Source organism: Lissotriton vulgaris, chromosome 6 (genome assembly GCF_964263255.1).
Source record: "Lissotriton vulgaris chromosome 6, aLisVul1.2, whole genome shotgun sequence".
NCBI lineage: Eukaryota > Metazoa > Chordata > Amphibia > Caudata > Salamandridae > Lissotriton > Lissotriton vulgaris.
Genome location: NC_141694.1, coordinates 1,457,647,048 through 1,457,671,946, shown reverse-complemented (window position 1 = coordinate 1,457,671,946; position 24,899 = coordinate 1,457,647,048).

The following is a 24,899-nucleotide window of genomic DNA, read 5'->3' as shown; positions in this document are numbered from 1 at the left end:
ATAGTTAGGAATTAGCATTTAAAAAACCTTGCAAATTCACTGAAAAAACCATAGGTTTCAGGCCTTATATAGTTAGGAATTAGCATTTTAAAAACCTTGCAAATTCACTGAAAAAACCATAGGTTTCAGGTCATATATAGTTAGGAATTAGCATTTAAAAAACCTTGCAAATTCATTGAAAAAACCATAGGTTTCAGGTCATATATAGTTAGGAATCAGCATTTAAAAAACCTTTGAAATTGCACCTATATAGTTAGTTGGACTAACTATATTTCGCGCACCCGCAATCCACTGCTGATGATGTCACATATTACATCATTCATGACATGGTCAGTGACATCACTGACGACATCTCAAATGACATCAATAATGACATCTCTGATGACATCATCCACGTGACAATCACATACAGCTTTTCATACACTAGTAAAATCTTTCATCACTCTTTGTAAAATACAGAGTATAATATTTGAATCGATTGACACAGCAATAGAAGTATTTAAAAACCCACTCATTGATTCCTAGATGTATACACACATCTAATCACTTACCTGTAGATTCACTCATACATGCTGTCAATGAACAATAGAACACTATCAAAAATACTTATACACCTATACCGACATTACACACCAAAACACAACCTATTCACATATGAAGTTATCCTACTCACTTATGCAATCAATGGATCATACTAACATACTTACTTAGCTACACACTTATACAAAACCACTTCATCTATTCATTTAGATAGTAAGTCATACTTAGTGAATTATAAAATCATTATTACAAGTATACAGTTATCCATACAGTCACTCACACAATCATTGAGTCTTATGTATACTTATTTATATACAACAACTGACACATACACTGCCTTTTATTTTTCTAGTTTGTTGGACATGTACCATTGAGAAATATATTTGCTCATCACCACACCCATAAAGATATTCATTCACCCAAACAACTGTTAGAACATATAGTTTTAACTTCATATATCTACTGAATAAACTATTCACATATCTTTGGGCAGTCACACACCCTCTACAGAACCACACACACATTCACTCTCATATTTAAATTATTTTACATATAAATATAAATATACATAACATTTACATTTAAATATGTAAAATCACTCTCATATGTAAAATCATTCACAATCTTTATATAGTTAGGAATTAGCATTTTGAAAACCATTGAAATTCACTGAACAAATCATAAGTTTCACACCAGTTATAGTTAGCTGGTTATTTTACTCATACAAAATGATGTCATCAGTGATGTCTTGAGTGATGTCAGTGACCATGTCATGAGTGATGTAATATGTGACATCATCAGCAGTGCATTGCGGGCGCGCGAGTTACAGTTAGCTGAACTCACTATAATGGGGGAATTTCAAAGGTTTTGTATGAGTAAAATGACCAGCCAACTATAACTGGTGTGTAACTTATGGTTTTTTCAGTGAATTTCAATGGTTTTTAAAATGCTAATTCCTAACTATAACGTGTGTGAAACCTATGTTTTTTTCAGTGAATTTGGAAGGTGTTTTAAATGCTAATTCCTAACTATAACGTGGCTGAAACCTATAGTTTTTTCAGTGAATTTCATAGGGTTTTTAAATGGTAATTCCTAACTATAACGTGGTTAAAACCTATGGTTTTTTCAGTGAATTTCAATGGTTTTGTAAATGATAATTTTTAAACGTATTAATTTTTATATTTTTTATACTGATTTACTACATTATTTTAAATTATTTCTTTTTAGATATTTTATTTTTTAAATTACATTACACATTTTTAATATAAATTGAAAACAAAATGTTTTTACATCTCTCTGCAACGCAGCCCCCTGGCGCATTTGCAGAGGGGGAACTAATTCCCCTTGCATACTGGGGGTCCCTGGGGGCCAACTAGCCCACCTGGAACCTCCAGTATGCGCCAGGGGGCTGCATTGCAGAGAGGTGTATGAGGCCACACCCCTTTTTACACCTCTCTGCAACGCAGCCCCCTGGCGCGTTTGCAGAGGGGGAACTAATTCCCCTTGCATACTGGGGGTCCCTGGGGGACAACTAGCCCACCTGGAACCTCCAGTATGCGCCAGGGTCTACATTGCAGAGAGGTGTAATGAGGCTAGTCCCCTTTTTACACCTTTCTGCAACGCAGCCCCCTGGCGCGTTTGCAGAGGGGGAACTAATTCCCCTTGCATACTGAGGGTCCCTGGGGGCCAAGTAGCCCACCAGGAGCCTCCAGTATGTGACAGGGGGCTGTGTCGCTTTGCCCTGGGGTGGCGGTCCCTGGGGCAGTATGGGGGGGGAGTGGGCCCCCCACACTTCTTTATCACTATGCCCCCGCGATTTGGTCCCTCGGGGGGTAATTTGAAAAAAAACAGACCGGGTTTTAAAAAAACATTTTTGGGCCTTGGGGGTCCTTGTGGGACCCCCTGAGCAGGCCTGGGGGGTCAGGGTGCTTCTACCCTGCCCCCTTTTTGAGTTCTACACGTTTGTTTTTCTGCTTTTTTGTGCCTCAGTCTACCGAGGCACAAGATGGCTGCCAACAATTTGTTTTGGAGTGTTGAAAGAGAGTGGTAGCCAATCAGCATGCAGCTCGTGCACCGGAAGGTGCCCGTACATAGGCGCACGTACGCGTACGGATGTATGTCGTTACAACGTATACTTTTACAACGCATACCTTTACAACGCATTTTTTACACCGCAACATCCATTACAACGCATTCCATTACAACGCATGCAATTACAACAAATTCTTTGAAACTACCTTTACAACGCATTCCACTACAATGCATACTACATTTACAACGCATACCATTACAACGCATACCATTACATTGCATGTATGGTAAGTATTGGATAGTGTAGGGGTAAAAATTACTATTCTAACTCCAGGGGGGTGCAACAGTAGTGTAAGTGTTGAATAGTGTAGGGGTAGAAATTACTATTCTAACTCCAGGGGGTGCAACAGTAGGGTAAGTATTGGATAGTGTAGGGGCAAAAATTACTATTCTAACTCCAGGGGGTGCAACAGTAGGGTAAGTGTTGGATAGTGTAGGTATGCGTTGTAATGGTATACGTTGTAATGACTGTGTTGTAATGACATGCGTTGTAGTGGTATGCGTTGTAGTGACATGCGTTGTAATGGTTGCATTGTAATGGCATACATTGTAATGGATGTTGTGTTGTAAAAGTTTCGTCTTAAAGGTAGTGCATTGTAAAAGTTGCGTTGTAAGTGTTGTTTTCCACACGTACGGTACGCGTACAGTACGTGGACCAGTACGCGTACGGTGCACGCTTATAGATATATATATTTTTTTCTTTCGATTTTCTTAGGAACTACTGGAGGGATTTACACCATTTAAGCAAAAGTGTGATCTGTGAATCAGACTCTACCATTTTGCCAAATTTCTTGTAATTCCGTTCAGCCGTTCGGGCTGTAGCCGTGTCTAATCGTCCTATGGAAAATAACATGGGAAAAACACGTTTTGGGCCCCCCCTTTTTTCTCGGCCCCCACTTGACGAATCCCCCCAAAACTTTCAGGGAAGGAGCGGGCCATCTTCTTTGAGAAATTTGCGAAGATTCATCAACCGGTGCCAAAGTTATTCCCAATAGAATGTTGCGGATTTCCTATGGAAACTAGGTCCTAACTATAACTACCTACTGGCGACCGCCAGTAGGTAATATATATATTATTTAGATGCGTCCATGCGCCTAGTCTGCCTGCTGATTAAATATGCGAAAATAGATCGGTAGAAAGATCTGAAGGAAATAATCTGCATACAACAAGAAATTGACACTTTAACCAATGATGCCAATAAATATTCGGTGGAAAAATCTACAAAAGAAATGATGGCAAGAAGGAATAAGCAGGAAGAAGTCATCAAAACCCGCAAAATATGGAAATTTGCGCGAGATAAGAATGACTACTAGCGAGGGCAGGTATTTATCTTCGATCGTAAATACGGCACTGTCAAGAAACAGAAGGCGCTGATTAGGTCCAACATGTTACCAGCCAGTTCGGGAGCTACCAACCAAAATGCAACATTAATGACCACTAACTCGAGTTCTGAATCGAGTTTAATTTCAAATGACGTGGAGTCGGACAATGGTAGTGGCAGCGCCAGTGGCGATTCCTCTGCAGCTCTGGCAGCCTTGAGCCCAATCTCTTATGCTGATGAGTTGGATTTTATCAGGCAACAGAGACTGCACTCCTTACGACTGAGGAACCATCAGGGAACAATGAAAGGAACAGACGGAGGACAGAAAGGAGGAAGTGCGCAAGGCGGAACCGGCAGGGGGAGACCAAAAAGAAACAATTGGCGCAAGCAACAAGTCAGCACAAAAATACCATCATCAATTTGACGAACACAGAGTTAAATGCAGCAGAACAACAGCTGTTATCCTTGGGGCTAAGTTTTTGTCTGGAAAGTAACTTCGGATTCGTTCAGACAAGTGTTGATGTTTACAAATTTATCCGCAGAGATGAAATTGAAGAAATATTTCATGATTAAAAATCAGGGATCTACTAGACCTAAAATTGGCACAACAGGGCCTACCGTGAAAGGGTCATTGGTGTTGGGAGATATTCTGGTGTTAACAACGTTGCATTCACTTCTACACGACACCATGACAACGGAAACAACGGCTTTGCAAGCAGTAGCTCAGGTGGAGAACATCAATGTTGCCTCACCAGGCAATAGTCCCTTTAGAGCTCCTTCCACATTTGTGCCTTTTATGCCCAGAGATGCCCTGGATATTTTCCATGAAAATCATTGAAAAAACCATAGGTTTCAGGTCATATATAGTTAGGAATTAGCATTTAAAAAACCTTTGAAATTGCACCTATATAGTTAGTTGGACTAACTATATTTCGCGCACCTGCAATCCACTGCTGATGATGTCACATATTACATCATTCATGACATGGTCAGTGACATCACTGATGACATCTCAAATGACATCAATAATGACATCTCTGATGACATCATCCACGTGACAATCACATACACCTTTTCATACACTAGTAAAATCTTTCATCACTCTTTGTAAAATACAGAGTATAATATTTGAATCCATTGACACAGCAATTCAAGTATTTAAAAACCCACTCATTGATTCCTAGATGTATACACACATCTAATCACTTACCTGTAGATTCACTCATACATGCTGTCAATGAACAATAGAACACTATCAAAAATACTTATACACCTATACCGACAGTACACACCAAAACACAACCTATTCACATATGAAGTTATCCTACTCACTTATGCAATCAATGGATCATACTTACATACTTACTTAGCTACACACTTATACAAAAACCACTTCATCTATTCATTTAGATAGTAAGTCATACTTAGTGAATTATAAAATCATTATTACAAGTATAAAGTTATCCATACAGTCACTCACACAATCATTGAGTCTTATGTATACTTATTTATATACAACAACTGACACATACACTGCCTTTTATTTTTCTAGTTTGTTGGACATGTACCATTGAGAAATATATTTGCTCATCACCACACCCATAAAGATATTCATTCACCCAAACAACTGTTAGAACATATAGTTTTAACTTCATATATCTACTGAATAAACTATTCACACATATTTGGGCAGTCACACACCCTCTACCGAACCACACACACATTCACTCTCATATTTAAATTATTTTACATATAAATATACATAAAATTTACATTTAAATATGTAAAATCACTCTCATATGTAAAATCATTCACAATCTTTATATAGTTAGGAATTAGCATTTTAAAAACCATTGAAATTCACTGAAAAAAACATAAGTTTCACACCAGTTATAGTTAGCTGGTTATTTTACTCATACAAAATGATGTCATCAGTGATGTCTTGAGTGATGTCACTGACCATGTCATGAGTGATGTAATATGTGACGTCATCAGCAGTGCATTGCGGGCGCGCGAGTTACAATTAGCTGAACTCACTATAATGGGGGAATTTCAAAGGTTTTGTATGAGTAAAATGACCAGCCAACTATAACTGGTGTGTAACTTATGGTTTTTCAGTGAATTTCAATGGTTTTTAAAATGCTAATTCCTAACTATAACGTGTGTGAAACCTATGGTTTTTTCAGTGAATTTGCAAGGTTTTTTAAATGCTAATTCCTAACTATAACGTGGCTGAAACCTATAGTTATTTCAGTGAATTTCATTGGGTTTTTAAATGGTAATTCCTAACTATAACGTGGTTGAAACCTATGGTTTTTTCAGTGAATTTCAATGGTTTTGTAAATAATAATTTTTAAATGTATTAATTGTTATATTTTTTATACTGATTTACTACATTATTTTAAATTATTTATTTTTAGATATTTAATTTTTTAAATTACATTACATATTTTTAATATAAATTGAAAAAAAATGTTTTTACACCTCTCTGCAACGCAGCCCCCTGGCACATTTGCAGAGGGGGAACTAATTCCCCTTGCATACTGGGGGTCCCTGGGGGCCAACTAGCCCACCTGGAACCTCCAGTATGCGCCAGGGGGCTGCATTGCAGAGAGGTATAATGAGGTCACACCCTTTTTTACACCTCTCTGCAACGCAGCCCCTGGGCACGTTTGCAGAGGGGGAACTAATTCCCCTTGCATACTAGGGGTCCCTGGGGGCCAACTAGCCCAACTGGAACCTCTAGAATGCGCCAGGGGGCTGCATTGCAGAGAGGTGTAATGAGGCTAGTCCCCTTTTTACACCTTTCTGCAATGCAGCCCCCTGGTGCGTTTGGAGAGGGTGAACTAATTCCCCTTGCATACTGGGGGTCCCTGGGGGCCAACTAGCCCAGCAGGAGCCTCCAGTATGTGCCAGGGGGCTGCGTTGCTTTGCCCTGGGGTGGCGGTCCCTGGGGCAGTGTGGGGGGGAGTGGGCCCCCCCACACTTCTTTATCAGTATGCCCCCGCGATTTGGTCCCTCGGGGGGGTAATTTGAAAAAAAAACAGACCGGGTTTTTAAAAAACATTTTTGGGCCTTGGGGGTCCTTGTGGGACCCCCTGAGCAGGCCTGGGGGTCAGGGTGCTTCTACCCTGCCCCCTTTTTGAGTTCTACACGTTTGTTTTTCTGCTTTCTTGTGCCTCAGTCTACCGAGGCACAAGATGGCTGCCAACAATTTATTTTGGAGTGTTGAAAGACAGTGGTAGCCAATCAGCATGCAGCTCGTGCACGGGAAGGTGCCCGTACATAGGCGCACGTACGCGTACGGATGTATGTCGTTACAACGCATACTTTTACAACGCATACCTTTGCAACGCATTTTTTACACCGCAACATCCATTACAACACATTCCATTACAACGCATGCCATTACAACGAATTCTTTGAAACTACCTTTACAACGCATTCCACTACAAAGCATACTACATTTACAACGCATACCATTACAACGCATACCATTACATTGCATGTATGGTAAGTATTGGATAGTGTAGGGGTAAAAATTACTATTCTAACTCCAGAGGGGTGCAACAGTAGGGTAAGTGTTGAATAGTGTAGGGGTAAAAATTACTATTTTAACTCCAGGGGGTGCAACAGTAGGGTAAGTATTGGATAGTGTGGGGTAAAAATTACTATTCTAACTCGATGGGGTGCAACAGTAGGGTAAGTGTTGGATAGTGTAGGTATGCGTTGTAATGGTATGCGTTGTAATGACTGCGTTGTAATGACTTGCGTTGTAGTGGTATGCGTTGTAGTGACATGCGTTGTAATGGTTGCGTTGTAATGGCATACATTGTAATGGATGTTGTGTTGTAAAAGTTTCGTCTTAAAGGTAGTGCGTTGTAAAAGTTGCGTTGTAAGTGTTGTTTTCCACACGTACGGTACGCGTACAGTACGTGGACCTGTACGCATAAGGTGCACGCTTATAGATATATATATTTTTTTCTTTCGATTTTCCTAGGAAGTACTGGAGGGATTTACACCATTTAAGCAAAAGCGTTATCTGCGAATCAGACTCTGCCATTTTGCCAAATTTCTTGTAATTCCGTTCAGCCGTTCGGGCTGTAGCCGTGTCTAATCGTCCTATGGAAAATAACATGGGAAAAACACGTTTTGGGACCCCCCCTTTTTTCTCGGCCCCCACTTGATGAATCCCCTCAAAACTTTCAGGGAAGGAGCGAGCCATCTTCTTTGAGAAATTTGCGAAGATTCATCAACCGGTGCCAAAGTTATTCCCAATAGAATGTTGCGGATTACCTATGGAAACTAGGTCCTAACTATAACTACCTACTGGCGACCGCCAGTAGGTAATATATATATTATTTAGATGCGTCCATGCGCCTAGTCTGCCTGCTGATTAAATATGCGAAAATAGATCGGTAGAAAGATCTGAAGGAAATAATCTGCATACAACAAGAAATTGACACTTTAACCAATGATGCCAATAAAGATTTGGTGGGAAAATCTACAAAAGAAATGATGGCAAGAAAGAATAAGCAGGAAGAAGTCATCAAAACCCGCAAAATATGGAAATTTGCGCGAGATAAGAATGACTACGAGCGAGGGCAGGTATTTACCTTCGATCGTAAATACGACACAGTCAAGAAACAGAAGGCGCTGATTAGGTCCAACATGTTACCAGCCTGTTTGGGAGCTACCAACCAAAATGCAACATTAATGACCACTAACTCGAGTTCTGAATCGAGCTTAATTTCAAGTGACGTGGAGTCGGACAATGGTAGTGGCAGCGCCAGTGGCGATTCATCTGCAGCTCTGGCAGCCTTGGGCCCAATCTCTTATGCTGATGAGTTGGATTTTATCAGGCAACAGAGACTGCACTCCTTACGACCGAGGAACCATCAGGGAACAATGAAAGGAACAGACGGAGGAGAGAAAGGAGGAAGTGCGCAAGGCGGAACCGGCAGGGGGAGACCAAAAAGAAACAATTGGCGCAAGCAACAAGTCAGCACAAAAATACCATCATCAATTTGACGAACACAGAGTTAAATGCAGCAGAACAACAGCTGCTATCCTTGGGGCTAAGTTTTTGTCCGGAAAATACCTTCGGATTCGTTCAGACAAGTGTTGATGTTTACAAATTTATCCGCAAAGATGAAATTGAAGAAATATTTCATGATTAAAAATCAGGAATCTACTAGTCCTAAAATTGGCACAACAGGGCCTACCGTGAAAGGGTCATTGGTGTCGGGAGATATTCCGGTGTTAACAACGTTGCATTCACTTCTACACGACACCATGACAACGGAAACAACGGCATCGCAACCAGTAGCTCAGGTGGAGAACATCAATGTTGCCTCACCAGGCAATAGTCCCTTTAGAGCTCCTTCCACATTTGTGCCTTTTATGCCCAGAGATGCCCTGGATATTTTCCATGAGCGGGTCACAGATGAACTCAAAACACTATATAAGAACACGTGCAGATCCAAGACAAAGACCAAGGGTAAGGAGAAGGAGTATTTTCGATTAATCAAGAAACTGAAGGAGAATGACACTTTGGTTATAAATAACGCTGACAATTGAGGAAATATAGTATTGTGGGACAAGGAACTGTATAGATCGGAGGCATTCAGACAACTGAATGATTCCGACCGTTATGAGTTAAGTAACGGAGTGAAAGTACTTAAGATCAATAATGATTACAGAAGTGACCTTATAAAATGGCAGAGGGAGGGCTTAATGACCAAGGATGAATATAAGTTTTTATATAAGGAACATCCAGTTTTACCCACCTTTTATTAAATTTCGAAAGTTCATAAAGGTATCAATCCTCTTCAAGGAAGACCAATAATATCTGCAATCAATAGTACTTTCGAGAACACATCCAAGTATGTGGATTACTACCTGCAAGAATTTGTCAGCACTTTACCAGCGTTTTTACAAGACTCTAGAGACTTTCTATCTAAAAAAAGTGCTGTGAAATGGAATGATGATTTTATGCTCTTAACACTCTATATAGCCTCGCTATACACTAGTACAAAGCACGAGGATGGCCTCCGAGCCATAGAACACTATCTACACAAAAGAGAAATAGTCTTGTACAAACATATTAAGATGTTATTGCAAATGATTAAGAGATGCTTATTTAATAATGTTTTTATGTTTGACGGTAAAATTTACAAGCAGAAGCAAGGCGTGGCTATGGGGGCATGCTTCTCCCCCAGCTACGCATGTTTACATGTAGGCTGGTGGGAGGAGCATGTCCTCTGTCGAGAGCACAGGACACTTTATGATTTGCATGTGGTGTATATGTGGCGTTACATTGATGATGTTTTTATTGTGTGGAAGGGTAGTGAACAAGAAGCTTTTTGTTTTATTGAGACCATAAATAACAATGAGTTAAACCTTAAGTTCACATATAATATCGACCCAGTTTCCACCAATTTCTTGGATATTCAAATTGTTGTCCAAAATGGCCACTTAGAAACTAGTTTTTATCAAAAGCCGACGGCTGGAAATACATTACTTCATGCATCTAGTTTCCATCCACACCACACTATAGCAAGTCTCCCTTATGGCGAGTTTTTGCGGATACGTAGGGCATGTAGTACTGATAAGGCATTGAAAGAGTCCCAAGAGAAAGCTAAATGCAGAATATTGGAACGAGGCTATAATGCACGAAAGTTAGAATGGCTAATAGTTTTAACTGATGGATTACTTAACATGGTTTTACCTTCCAAGCCCAATTTTACATACCGTAAGGCGCGCTCTATGAGAAGCGATCTGGTTAAGACAAGTCCTGAGCTTTACAACAGAGATATTTGGCTTTCACCTAGGAGGGGTTTCTTCAAGTGCAGCACGTGCAGAGCCTGTAAATTTGGGAGCAATACCTCCTCTTACAAGAATGGATTTTCTGAAGAGTTAATGATGATACAGGGGCATTTCAATTGTAAAACTGAGGATGCCGTGTATGTCCTCTCCTGCATATGTGGTCTCCGATATGTGGGAAGTACGAAAATCCATGTTCATGCACGCATATTGCAGCACTTGAGAGCAACCGTGAATTCAGACCCCTCCTATCCTGTCGCTAGGCATGTAAAGACAGAGCATGACAACAATCTTAATGTTCTTCGATACTTTGTTATCGACAGTATTCTACCTAGAAAAAGAGGCGGCGACAGGGATAAACTGCTTAGGCAATTGGAAACCAAGTATATCTTGGAGCTTGATACTATGGCTCCTAGAGGACTGAATATTTGTGAGTATTTACATCACTACCTCTAAAGTACTTACGTTTCCTTCGAGTAGTAACACGGACACGCACTTTTAACTACTTGGGTATGGTATTAACAACTTCCAGGTTGAAATTTAATGACTTTTTTAGACAGAAAGACTATTTATATATAACTTTTGTATTGGAATTTTAAGACATTAATTTGGGGTTTAGTTTTATGTCTCCATCTGATGTTCTGTATGTAATGGTTTGATCATGAATTTGTTTTTATGAATGTATGGTTTTACATTATTTATTGGCACTTTTTGCACAGATTTAATCCAATGCTCTTTGAGTCTTAGACCCTAATAGTCCAGAGTCATAGCTTGATTGATGTATGATATTACCCTCTTCCCCCATGAGAATCGGTCCACTATTGATATTGCAGGGGATACAGATGGCTGTCTGAATTATTAACTGTCATGATAAAAATGATCCCAACAGATGTGGTAGAGAATTATTATTTGCTGGCTGGGAATATATGAGCACTTTGTTTTTTTTAATTTTGGAGCACTTATACTTTTTGCACTTTAGCCTGTCATGAATATGACAAGAATATAATGCAGACATATAATTGAGATCACATATTGGACAATTTACATGCATAGTGTAATACGATTTAAGTAATGGCAGATTTGATTGTATTTCATAACATTTATAATGACCTGTATTAAGCAGTGATTTGCACAGTCCATAAATAGAATGTGTGGAAGTTTGATTTGCAACTACATATCTGTAGAAAGGAATAAGTGGGAAATCGATCATTTGCCACGACAAGTGGATGTTACTTCAAAAGTATTTATACTGTGATAAATTCATTATTATTATTTTTCACTTATAATGCATGTTACAAACATTTATATTTTGTGCAACAGTTTGTGATCTTTTATTTATCTGGAAAAAGACCCATACATCGTAGTCTGTTCGCTGTTAGTTAACTCAGGAACGTATGTCTGTTATTTATGTTCATCAAAGGTCACATGACAGCGGCGATTTCTAATGGTGGTGATCTGTTTAAATACCTGTTTTGAACTTTCCACTTTTATCTGGTGAGCAAGGCGACTGGGTTCACCGAAACGCGTCGGATTGTGACCCTCACGATTCATTTGTTAATTGAATAAAGAATTCTGCAAGATGAAGTCCTGTTTGGAGTGTCTTGCCCCATGTGAAAGGACACATTGCTAGAGTTGCGTCACTTTTGTGACACACTCCAGCAATGCGTCACTTTTGCACCTACAGATACGTCAGAAATACTGACGTATCTGTAACTCCTTGCGACATGATGCGTCATACTGTAAATATTACGCATCATTGGTGTCGCAAGGAGGGCGCAATGAAAAGTGACGCATTGCTGTTTTCACTCAGCGATGCGTCATTTTTCATAAATGAGGCCCCATGTATGTAGCCCATTTTGTGACGCACGTTATTTTACAATGCATTTCAAACCCTTCTTGATAATATGCCCCCAGTTGTGGTAGGTATTTTTTAATATAAACTGTCTACTGTGCTTACGAGTTTATTGACTGTGAAGGTATTTAAAAATATTATTCTATTTTTTATTCTATCATAATTGTGCTGACCTTTCTCCTTTAGCGTGGAGTACTTTGTCCTTTCATTAAATGTATAATTCTTCAAACCATCCTTGAAAGAAAAATGCCCACGTTTTAAAAATATTTTTATTGAGTCTTTTAAATTCATCACATGGGTGAAATGCAAAATCTTTTTTCCTTCATTGGTATCACGCGTTGGACCACATTTATTTTATTTTATCATAAGCACTCATTCCCTATGTTTACATTATATAAGTGTTGCCCCATCATTTTTATTTAGATGCTTGGGCTTTTTTTACTTTCAGATAAAGTAGAATAGAAGTTCTACTACAAACACTCCCTCACTACTTCATCTTTCTTTTTTTATGTACATTTCATTTCAATATTACATTTAACAATCATTTTTAAAAATGGAAAGAATTATTAACATTTGAAGACACAATTATAATTTCTTTTTCCAAAAAAGTGCTTGCAAAGATAATCCTCCTGTTCTTCACAAGTGAAAATTGGTGAAAGCACTACACAATATAAATACTTTTAGCCCATTTTCACTCTAGAAGATAGAGTATTCTCTTTTATTCCAATATATTTCGTTTTTTCCTCAATAGTTTATTTATACTACATTTTTCAATCATTAGGAAATACTTGCATACTAAAAAAAAAGTATTTATTATGTTTTGAAATCCTCTGTTGAAAGTCATCCGACTCCAGTTGAAGAATCATAAAGTTATACATAATTTAAAATATACATTAACAATATGATTCCTCTGTGGAAATGAAAGATAAATTCAAGATGGAAGGCATTGCTCCTAATTATTACTTTGCATGTAGTAATTCCTTAATTAACTTATATTTCTTGTAATGGTCTTTCGTCAACTTGTTATTATATTTCATTTAAACTTAATCATACCATATTCTGTAATCATTTGAATTATTTTGCTTTCTTTTTTAAAAATATCAAACATATACCCATTCAGATAATTTACCTCTCTTCGATATTCTTTTCTTTCTCCGTTGAAATTCATCCAACTCCTCTGGAAGGAAGATAATGCTTAATGTATTTTTAAATATACATTAACAATATGTTCCCTCTAAAGAAATGAAAGATATTTTCAAGATGCTTCCGCAGCCCTGAATTATTACCTTGCTCATAGTTTTTTCGCCCGTATTGATTCTCTGAAACGAAACCAATTATCCCACGGGTGTGGTTTATATACTTTTTGGTTACTTAACACTCTATGGGATCAATGTATTGCTCCTCCCACTTTTAAGTCACGTTTTTCAGTTGACAGGTGTTCTCATTTCCACTCTTTTAGTACGTCACGTGTTTATGTAAACGTGCCTCTTTCCATACTTTTAAACTTTCGTATAATTTCTAAAATGCTTTATTTAAATTTGTTTTTCTTATTAAAGCATTTTTATAGGTTACTTTTTTTAATACGAGTATTAACATTCATTCCCTTTTTTTCGACTTATCATTCTAGTAACTTCCCATTTTTTGTACAACTTTTTTCATTATTCTTCATTACCCAAAACCCCTGTTTTCCCTGCATCCTGTGCTAGAGATACTCTCTATTAAACTTTGAGTATTCTACTTTATATCCGACTATTAATTTATTTAATTCCATTACTAAGAGTTTAAAATACATTTATGTATCTAATATTTTTAACCTTTCTTTATACTCTGCAAGGCATACTGTTATTTGTCTAGAATCACACTATGAATCAGTGTTCATTTGGCAAAACTGAGAGAGAATGATTTGGTTGGCTGATGTGTTTGCAGTTACATAAGAACATATACTCTAGCAGTAAGCCAGGCTTTAGGGTATGCAGTGCTTCAAATTACTATGCATTATGCATGTAGTGGTGTAACCACTTTCACACTTATGCTTGAGGCCTACAATTCCCCAGTCACTATCTTTATACTCCAGCAAATACAGTGTGACTGCTGTTGCAATTTCAAAATGAATCTTTCAGTACCATGTAGTAATTCATTCACTAAAGTAAAAGCCAACCAATTAAGAATTCACCCAGTGTCTTTACTTATATTAATGTAATCATTCAACCAGTAAGCATATACTCATGCTGTGAGCCAGGCTTTAGGGAATGGAGTGATTCAAAGAGCTATGTATTATGCATGTAGTGGTGTAATAACCTTCACATTTGTGCTTCAGGACTAACATTCCCCACTCACTATACATACCAGGGGTTTCCAACTAGTAGCTCGGGAGCTACTGGTAGCTCACCAGCACCCTGAAAGTAGTTCTCAGAGGTGAAGCCAAACCAAGCCAATCTCAGAGATTCTGTGTATATTAAAGAAGGTTGTACTGCTCATTTCACTACCCTCAAGAGTTACAGATAGCCAAACTAATGGCTGAGGGTGTTGATAACACTCAAACACACAGTGTGGTGGCATATCAATTAATCAATTAGGGATGTATAGGGTGCAGTACTCACATGTGAGGGATCCAGGCACTGGGGAGTATGTGGGGGGGATTTGTGCAGCATTGGTGATTTGAAAAGCCAGGTCTTATGGCTGTTCCTGAATGCTTTTAGTGTGGTGGTTCATCTGATGCTGAGGGGGAGTTCATTCCAGGTCTTGGCCATGATGTAGGAGAAGGGTGTGCCTCCTGTCTGGTTCCGTGGATACAGAGGATTTTGGCCAAGGCCTGGTCAGCGGAGTGGAGGTTTCTTTTGGGGGAGTAGAAGGAGATTGAGGTATTGGAGTCCAGTGTTGTTGAGCGCTTTATAGGTATGTGTGAGCAGCTTGAAGGTCACTCTTTTTTCTACGGGGAGCAAGTTAAGTGCTCGTTTATGCTGGGTAATGTGGTCTTGTCGTGGGATGCTGAGGATGAGTCTGGCTGTGGTGTTCTGGACAGTCTGAAGTTTATGGAGTAGAGATTTGTTGATTCAGGCATTGAAGGTGTTCCCGTAGTCCAGCCTGCTGGTGATGAGTGCTTGAGTGATGGTCTTCCTTGATTCAGGGTTGGGTTTATTTGAAGGTCTTGCTGAGTATGTGGTGAGTGTTGAAGCATGTGGAAGCTGCAGTGTTGGCCTATGGGTCTGTCATATGAAACATGTTTATGCACTTTAAATCTAAGTTGGGGAGACTTACTGCTGTGGTAATACCATTTGTGGCACACTGCATGTGATGATTTGAATTGTACTTGATTAGAAGCATTTAATATTGATAAACGTTTTCTTAGCATTCTGCTGATAACTTCACCTGAATGAATGAATGAATGAAAGGTGAATTATAATGCGCAAGAACTTAACCCCGAGGGGCATCAAGGCGCAGATAACAGGCAAGGAACAAAACAGAACAAAGCAGAAAGAGAATAATGTCAGGTTAATAGGCCTGGGAGAAGAGCCATGTCTTTAAGAGTTTACAAAAACCGATAAAGAGGATTGATCAGACAATTCAGGCGGGAGCGAGTTCCAGAGTCTGGGAGCTAAGAGGGAAAAGGCTCTTTCTCCCCATCTTGCCCTATTAAATGTAGGGACAGTAAGCAGATTTCTGGAGGAGGAGCGAAGGGATCTGCTGGGGATATAGGGGCTAACTAAAGATTTAATCCCTTCAGAGCCTGACCCAAATATCGCCATATGGGCCATACATAGAAGTTTGAAGGAAATCCTGGCTTGGATTGGTAGCCAGTGGAGATCTTTTCTTGCCCTAGTTGCAGATGAACACCTAGGCAGGTTGAGAACCAGCCTAGCAGCTGCATTCTGGGCCACCTGAAGACGTTGAATCAATTTTTTATTAATGCCACCATAAAGTGCATTACAATAGTCAAGCCTGGAAGATATCAGGGCTACCGTTGACTGTTTACGTGCCTCCAAGGACAGATAAGGGGCGATCTTTATTAGTGTCCGAATGATGGTACAGCATGTGGCCACTGTTTTGTTGACCTGTAGGTCGAATGAGAGGGTCGGATCCATTAATACGCCCAGGTTCCTGGCAGATTGTGCCGGCTGGGGGCAATCACCAAGGAAGTCAGGCCACCAATCTTTGTTCCACAGCTCATGACTCCCTCTAAAGACCAAGACTTCGGTCTTCTCTCCATTCAGTTTGAGATGGTTACGTATCATCCATATTGCTACTGCTTCCATACATGCTCTAAATCTGGGGGCGGAGTCTTGTATAGGCTGGGAGGTGGAGACGATAATCAGGGTACTTGATATCCAAAAGATCTTACAATTTTAGCAAGAGGGGTCACATATATATTGAACAATACAGGGCTCAAAGCAGAGCCCTGTGGGACCCCATATTGTACCGCCTGAGAGGGAGACAAGAAATTGCCCAGTTTTACTCTTTGTTGTCTCTGATGCAGGAAGGAGGAAAGGAGATTCAGAGCACTGCCCTCGACACCTATCCCCCCCAAGTCTGTCGACCAGGATTGAGGGGGACAGGGTGTCGAAGGCCGCCGTGAGGTCCAGCAGAACCAACAAGATGGTTTGGCCTGTGTCTACCCCTGACCTGATGTTATTAGCAACCACGGTGAGGGCCATCTCTGTACTATGGGCTGCAGGGAAACCCATGTTGGGATACGTCCAGAAGTTTATGGGTCTCCAGGAATGAAGTCAGATGGCCGTTGATGTATAATTCAAGAATTTTGGCCGGGGCAGGAAGTAAGGAAATAGGCCTAAAATTCTTGAGAACTTCGGGATTCAAGGAGGCCTTTTTTAACAGGGGTTTAACCCCTGCGGTTTTCCAGACTATGGGGAAGATCCCTTCAGTAATGACCATATTCATGATTTCCAATAGAGGAGGAAAAACAACCTCTCTACAGGCTTTGAGAGTTTTTAAGGGACAGGGGTCTAGAGGGGAACTGGACTTTGAGGAGTCGAGGAGACGGTTAAGTTTTTCCAAAGACATCTTAGGGAAGTTAGTCAGATGGGGACAGAGACCTGCTTCCGAGACCACAGACACAACCGGGCAATGGGGCGAGGGTAAAGTGGAAGATTGTCCGGTGTTCAGGTCCAAATTTAGTTTTTCTAGGGCAGTGTGTATATCGGCTATTTTAGTATGAAAGAAATTCACGATATTATCACATAGCACCTGTGTCTCAACCACTGAGTTAACGACCCTAGGTGAGGATAAAGAGTTAATGATTTTAAAAAGCTCTCTTAAAGATTTAAGTGCAACAGTGGTGTTAATGAAGTAGATCCTTTTCTCTTCTGTTATAGCCCTTTTATATTCCTTTAAGACCAGTTTGTGTTGGCTTTTCTCAGGAGCATTGGGACGGGCAATTTAGGATCTTTCTTTTTGTCTGCATTTCTGCCGTAACAATCTCAGTCTTTCAGAATACCAGGGGGCAGAGGGACTCTTCCTGGCAGAATAATGTTTCTTAGGTGGTGCTAGAGTGTCCATAGCCACGCTCAGTGCCTTAGACAAACTACATATTTACAACAAGGGGTGGTGAGGGACAGAGTCTCTGAATTAAACAGAATACTCTCACCCAGTCAAGAGATCAGGGCTAGATCCAACACCGTTTTTTAGCTCACTGCACCATCCCAGTTTCAGAACCTGGCTGTATGCAAATTAGTCTGTTCCTGTCCCAGTGCATGATGGGAACAGGGCAAACCAAACTACAAAAGCCAATTCTTACACTGGGAAGGAAACAAGCTACCGGGGACCGGTTTCTGGCATTTCAGCCTCTTCGGCCCGGCTTGCTTGAATCCTGATGGTGCAATGAGCAAGGGACTCACATCTGAGCATACCCTTCCACGCTTAGGGTGGACAAAAATATTTACAACAAGGGGTGGTGAGGGACAGAGTCTCTGAATTAAACAGAATACTCTCACCCAGTCAAGAGATCAGGGCTAGATCCAACACCGTTTTTTAGCTCACTGCACCATCCCAGTTTCAGAACCTGGCTGTATGCAAATTAGTCTGTTCCTGTCCCAGTGCATGATGGGAACAGGGCAAACCAAACTACAAAAGCCAATTCTTACACTGGGAAGGAAACAAGCTACCGGGGACCGGTTTCTGGCATTTCAGCCTCTTCGGCCCGGCTTGCTTGAATCCTGATGGTGCAATGAGCAAGGGACTCACATCTGAGCATACCCTTCCACGCTTAGGGTGGACAAAAATATTTACAACAAGGGGTGGTGAGGGACAGAGTCTCTGAATTAAACAGAATACTCTCACCCAGTCAAGAGATCAGGGCTAGATCCAACACCGTTTTTTAGCTCACTGCACCATCCCAGTTTCAGAACCTGGCTGTATGCAAATTAGTCTGTTCCTGTCCCAGTGCATGATGGGAACAGGGCAAACCAAACTACAAAAGCCAATTCTTACACTGGGAAGGAAACAAGCTACCGGGGACCGGTTTCTGGCATTTCAGCCTCTTCGGCCCGGCTTGCTTGAATCCTGATGGTGCAATGAGCAAGGGACTCACATCTGAGCATACCCTTCCACGCTTAGGGTGGACAAAAATATTTACAACAAGGGGTGGTGAGGGACAGAGTCTCTGAATTAAACAGAATACTCTCACCCAGTCAAGAGATCAGGGCTAGATCCAACACCGTTTTTTAGCTCACTGCACCATCCCAGTTTCAGAACCTGGCTGTATGCAAATTAGTCTGTTCCTGTCCCAGTGCATGATGGGAACAGGGCAAACCAAACTACAAAAGCCAATTCTTACACTGGGAAGGAAACAAGCTACCGGGGACCGGTTTCTGGCATTTCAGCCTCTTCGGCCCGGCTTGCTTGAATCCTGATGGTGCAATGAGCAAGGGACTCACATCTGAGCATACCCTTCCACGCTTAGGGTGGACAAAAATATTTACAACAAGGGGTGGTGAGGGACAGAGTCTCTGAATTAAACAGAATACTCTCACCCAGTCAAGAGATCAGGGCTAGATCCAACACCGTTTTTTAGCTCACTGCACCATCCCAGTTTCAGAACCTGGCTGTATGCAAATTAGTCTGTTCCTGTCCCAGTGCATGATGGGAACATCATGATGGGAAATGCCAGAAACCGGTCCCCGGTAGCTTGTTTCCTTTCTGGTAAAGAATTGGCTTGGTAGTTTAGTCTGCCCTGTTCCCATGATGCACTGGGCCAGGGACAGACTGATTTGCATATAGCCATGTTCTGAGCTGGGATGGGGCAGTGAGATAAATAACGGTGATGGATCAAGCCCTGATCTTTGGACTGGGTAAGAGTGGTCTGCTCAATTCAGACACTCTGTTCATCACCACCCCCTTTTGTAAATCGATTTTGGCCACTATAGGTGTGGCAGGGTATACTCAGACATGAGTCCCTTTCTCACTGCTCCATCAGGATTCAAGCAAGCCGGGCCGAAGAGGCTGAAATGCCAGAAACCGGTCCCCGGTAGCTTGTTTCCTTTCTGGTAAAGAATTGGCTTGGTAGTTTAGTCTGCCCTGTTCCCATGATGCACTGGGCCAGGGACAGACTGATTTGCATATAGCCATGTTCTGAGCTGGGATGGGGCAGTGAGATAAATAACGGTGATGGATCAAGCCCTGATCTTTGGACTGGGTAAGAGTGGTCTGCTCAATTCAGACACTCTGTTCATCACCACCCCCTTTTGTAAATCGATTTTGGCCACTATAGGTGTGGCAGGGTATACTCAGACATGAGTCCCTTTCTCACTGCTCCATCAGGATTCAAGCAAGCCGGGCCGAAGAGGCTGAAATGCCAGAAACCGGTCCCCGGTAGCTTGTTTCCTTTCTGGTAAAGAATTGGCTTGGTAGTTTAGTCTGCCCTGTTCCCATGATGCACTGGGCCAGGGACAGACTGATTTGCATATAGCCATGTTCTGAGCTGGGATGGGGCAGTGAGATAAATAACGGTGATGGATCAAGCCCTGATCTTTGGACTGGGTAAGAGTGGTCTGCTCAATTCAGACACTCTGTTCATCACCACCCCCTTTTGTAAATCGATTTTGGCCACTATAGGTGTGGCAGGGTATACTCAGACATGAGTCCCTTTCTCACTGCTCCATCAGGATTCAAGCAAGCCGGGCCGAAGAGGCTGAAATGCCAGAAACCGGTCCCCGGTAGCTTGTTTCCTTTCTGGTAAAGAATTGGCTTGGTAGTTTAGTCTGCCCTGTTCCCATGATGCACTGGGCCAGGGACAGACTGATTTGCATATAGCCATGTTCTGAGCTGGGATGGGGCAGTGAGATAAATAACGGTGATGGATCAAGCCCTGATCTTTGGACTGGGTAAGAGTGGTCTGCTCAATTCAGACACTCTGTTCATCACCACCCCCTTTTGTAAATCGATTTTGGCCACTATAGGTGTGGCAGGGTATACTCAGACATGAGTCCCTTTCTCACTGCTCCATCAGGATTCAAGCAAGCCGGGCCGAAGAGGCTGAAATGCCAGAAACCGGTCCCCGGTAGCTTGTTTCCTTTCTGGTAAAGAATTGGCTTGGTAGTTTAGTCTGCCCTGTTCCCATGATGCACTGGGCCAGGGACAGACTGATTTGCATATAGCCATGTTCTGAGCTGGGATGGGGCAGTGAGATAAATAACGGTGATGGATCAAGCCCTGATCTTTGGACTGGGTAAGAGTGGTCTGCTCAATTCAGACACTCTGTTCATCACCACCCCCTTTTGTAAATCGATTTTGGCCACTATAGGTGTGGCAGGGTATACTCAGACATGAGTCCCTTTCTCACTGCTCCATCAGGATTCAAGCAAGCCGGGCCGAAGAGGCTGAAATGCCAGAAACCGGTCCCCGGTAGCTTGTTTCCTTTCTGGTAAAGAATTGGCTTGGTAGTTTAGTCTGCCCTGTTCCCATGATGCACTGGGCCAGGGACAGACTGATTTGCATATAGCCATGTTCTGAGCTGGGATGGGGCAGTGAGATAAATAACGGTGATGGATCAAGCCCTGATCTTTGGACTGGGTAAGAGTGGTCTGCTCAATTCAGACACTCTGTTCATCACCACCCCCTTTTGTAAATCGATTTTGGCCACTATAGGTGTGGCAGGGTATACTCAGACATGAGTCCCTTTCTCACTGCTCCATCAGGATTCAAGCAAGCCGGGCCGAAGAGGCTGAAATGCCAGAAACCGGTCCCCGGTAGCTTGTTTCCTTTCTGGTAAAGAATTGGCTTGGTAGTTTAGTCTGCCCTGTTCCCATGATGCACTGGGCCAGGGACAGACTGATTTGCATATAGCCATGTTCTGAGCTGGGATGGGGCAGTGAGATAAATAACGGTGATGGATCAAGCCCTGATCTTTGGACTGGGTAAGAGTGGTCTGCTCAATTCAGACACTCTGTTCATCACCACCCCCTTTTAGACAAACTACAAGCAGCAACATTAGGGTCCGACCCATGTGAAGAGATAACCTCAGTCAAAAAAGGAGCTAAAGATATGTTGTTGACCTCTCTAAAGTTCCTTATGGTTTCCCATGATTTGGCATTTTTAGGTTTAGGAGCAGGTGTGATTAGATGGAAGGGAACTACCTGGTGGTCTGACCAGGATAGCGGGATCGTCGGTTCAGTCCCTACCCTGTTGTCATTGGAAAAGATACCATCTAACGTATGCCCCGCGAGGTGTGTGGGACCATCTACTCGTTGACTGAGGCCAAAGGCATTCAGACCCTCCACCAATGCCATGGTGTCAGGGTCATCAGACTTTTCAAGATGAAAATTGAAGTCACCAGGAGCGTAAATTGAGGCCTGTTAATAAATGGCTCTAAGATCTCAAGTATATCATGAGCAAATGGGCCCTAGGGCCCGGGGGCCTATAACACAGAATGCCAGAGAAAGAAGATGTGGGGGCAAACTGAATGGAGAAGTATAGAGCTTCAAATTTATCTGAGGGGGAGGAGAGAGGATCAATACGACAAGTGAAACCATCTTTGCAGAGAATTCCCAACCCCCCACCTCTGCGCCTTTCCCGGTCTATTTGGACCAGACCGTAGCCCTCAGGAATGGCACCGACCAGATCCGGACCGGCAGTCTCTAAACCCCAAGTCTCAGTTACAAAGACCCAAGGAGGTTCCCTTAACGATACAAAATCCTTAAAAGCAACGTTATTTTTAACCAGAGAGCTGGCATTAATAAGAAAGCCAGGTTTCATTACAGAGCTGTCTTGGCCCTTATCTGGCAGAGTCCTAGTTCGATGTTTTCTAACCGATCACAGCCCTGCCCTGTGCGATGGGGTAGTACAGCTACAGATAACATTGTTAGGGGATCTAGTATGATGGCATGGTAACGGAGGAGGTCTTAGCGAGGGTAGCATGGCAAGGGAGTATAGTTCACCATCGGGTGGGAGTGTAGTACGAGTGGCAGTCTCCCTGGCCCCTGGCACTTCCTCGGCGCTGACGGGCGCAGACGGGCAGGACTCTGGCACGACTCCGCGCAGGTCCGGTGCGTCCGCTGATCGCGTCCGCTGAGCGAAGTCATGCCCTTCCCTTTTTATACTGGCCAATCAAGTGCGTGCGACCGCTTCCCCAAACTAAGATGGCCGCTAAGATTATTCAGCCCGGCCGGGACACAGCTATCTCAGCGCCAGAGTCGTCTGATGCTGGTCCGGGTGGTGAAGAAATGCGGGGTAGAGCGCTTATGAAGTCAAGCAGGGGGCGAAACCGCTTTTTAGTCCAGCGAGGAGATAACATCAGGTAAAAATACAATTTATAAAAGCTTCGTAATCAAGCTAAAATACAAGGCAATGTTTAAAAGTGCAGCAAGTTAAAACGTGGAAATTATAAAAAATGAGTCTAAGCACAATGACACAGCAACCTCCCGGCTTCCGCCTCAGGAGGAAATAGAACACACAGCAAGGATGGGAGCCTGGCTTAGGGTGCCCTTTTATACTGGCCAATTGAGTGCGTGCGACCGCTTCCCCAAACTAAGATGGCCGCTAAGATTATTCAGCCCGGCCGGGACACAGCTATCTCAGCGCCAGTGTCGTCTGATGCTGGTCCGGGTGGCGAAGAAATGCGCGGGAGAGCGCTTATTAAGTCAAGCAGGGGGCGAAACCGCTTTTTAGTCAAGCGAGGAGATCACATCAGGTAAAAATACAATTTATAAAAGCTTCGTAATCAAGCTAAAATACAAGGCAATGTTTAAAAGTGCAGCAAGTTAAAACGTGGAAATTATAAAAATGAGTCTAAGCACAATGACACAGCAACCTCCCGGCTTCTGCCACAGGAGGGAATAGAACACACAGCAAGATTTTTTGGGTGGTTACTAATGATAATTGTACTAATGATAATTGTGCTTAGGGTGGTCATAGTGTAATGTTAATACATACCCCCAGCAGAACCCCTACACTTCACAAAGACCACTACACTACTCTAAACCCTAAAAAACACTACCCCCAGCATGAACTTCTATACTACATAAACACCACTGCACTACTTTAAACCCTAAAACACTACCTCCTACAGTAGACGAACACCACTGCACTATCCTAAACCTTAAAACACAACCCTCAGCACGACCCCCTACACTACACAAACACCAGTGTACTACCCTAAACATTAAATCTACCACCAACACGACCCCCTACTCTACACAAAGACTAATGCACTACCTAGAAGAATTGTTTGCACTTCTGCTCATTTTTTCTCTTTCAATATATGCTACAATGCACAGCATACATTGTAGGAGAAAAAAGCCTTCACCGATTGTTTTTGTGCAGGAAGGTGTGTCTTCCTGCACAAAAACAAACTCCACACCAAACAGATATTCTTACACAATGGTGCAAGGGTGCCTGTATCACCACATGCCTGCAGTTTAAGCAGCAGTGCAGAGGGAAGGACAGACTTCCAACATATTTATGTACATATGTTGCATGTCTGTCCTTCGGAAGTAGCTCAACACGCTGTAGCTAAAGAGCTTACAGTGTCACGCTACAGAACTTCCTTATAGTTCTGCAGTTATACATTCACCATATATGACAAATGCATTCTTAAGTCAATTATACAGTATGTATACATTGATGTAAACTTTCACACACTAGCATATACATTTAGCTCTTTCTTTAACCAGAGAAGTTAGTTCTGAAAATAACTTTTTTTTTGTTTTTTGTACTTTTATGTTTTTTTTCAGATTTTTAGAACTTTTTTTGTTTTTTTTTTAAAAAGAAAAAAAAAGTCAACATGACGAACAAAACCATGAACTTTGAGGGAATTTAAAA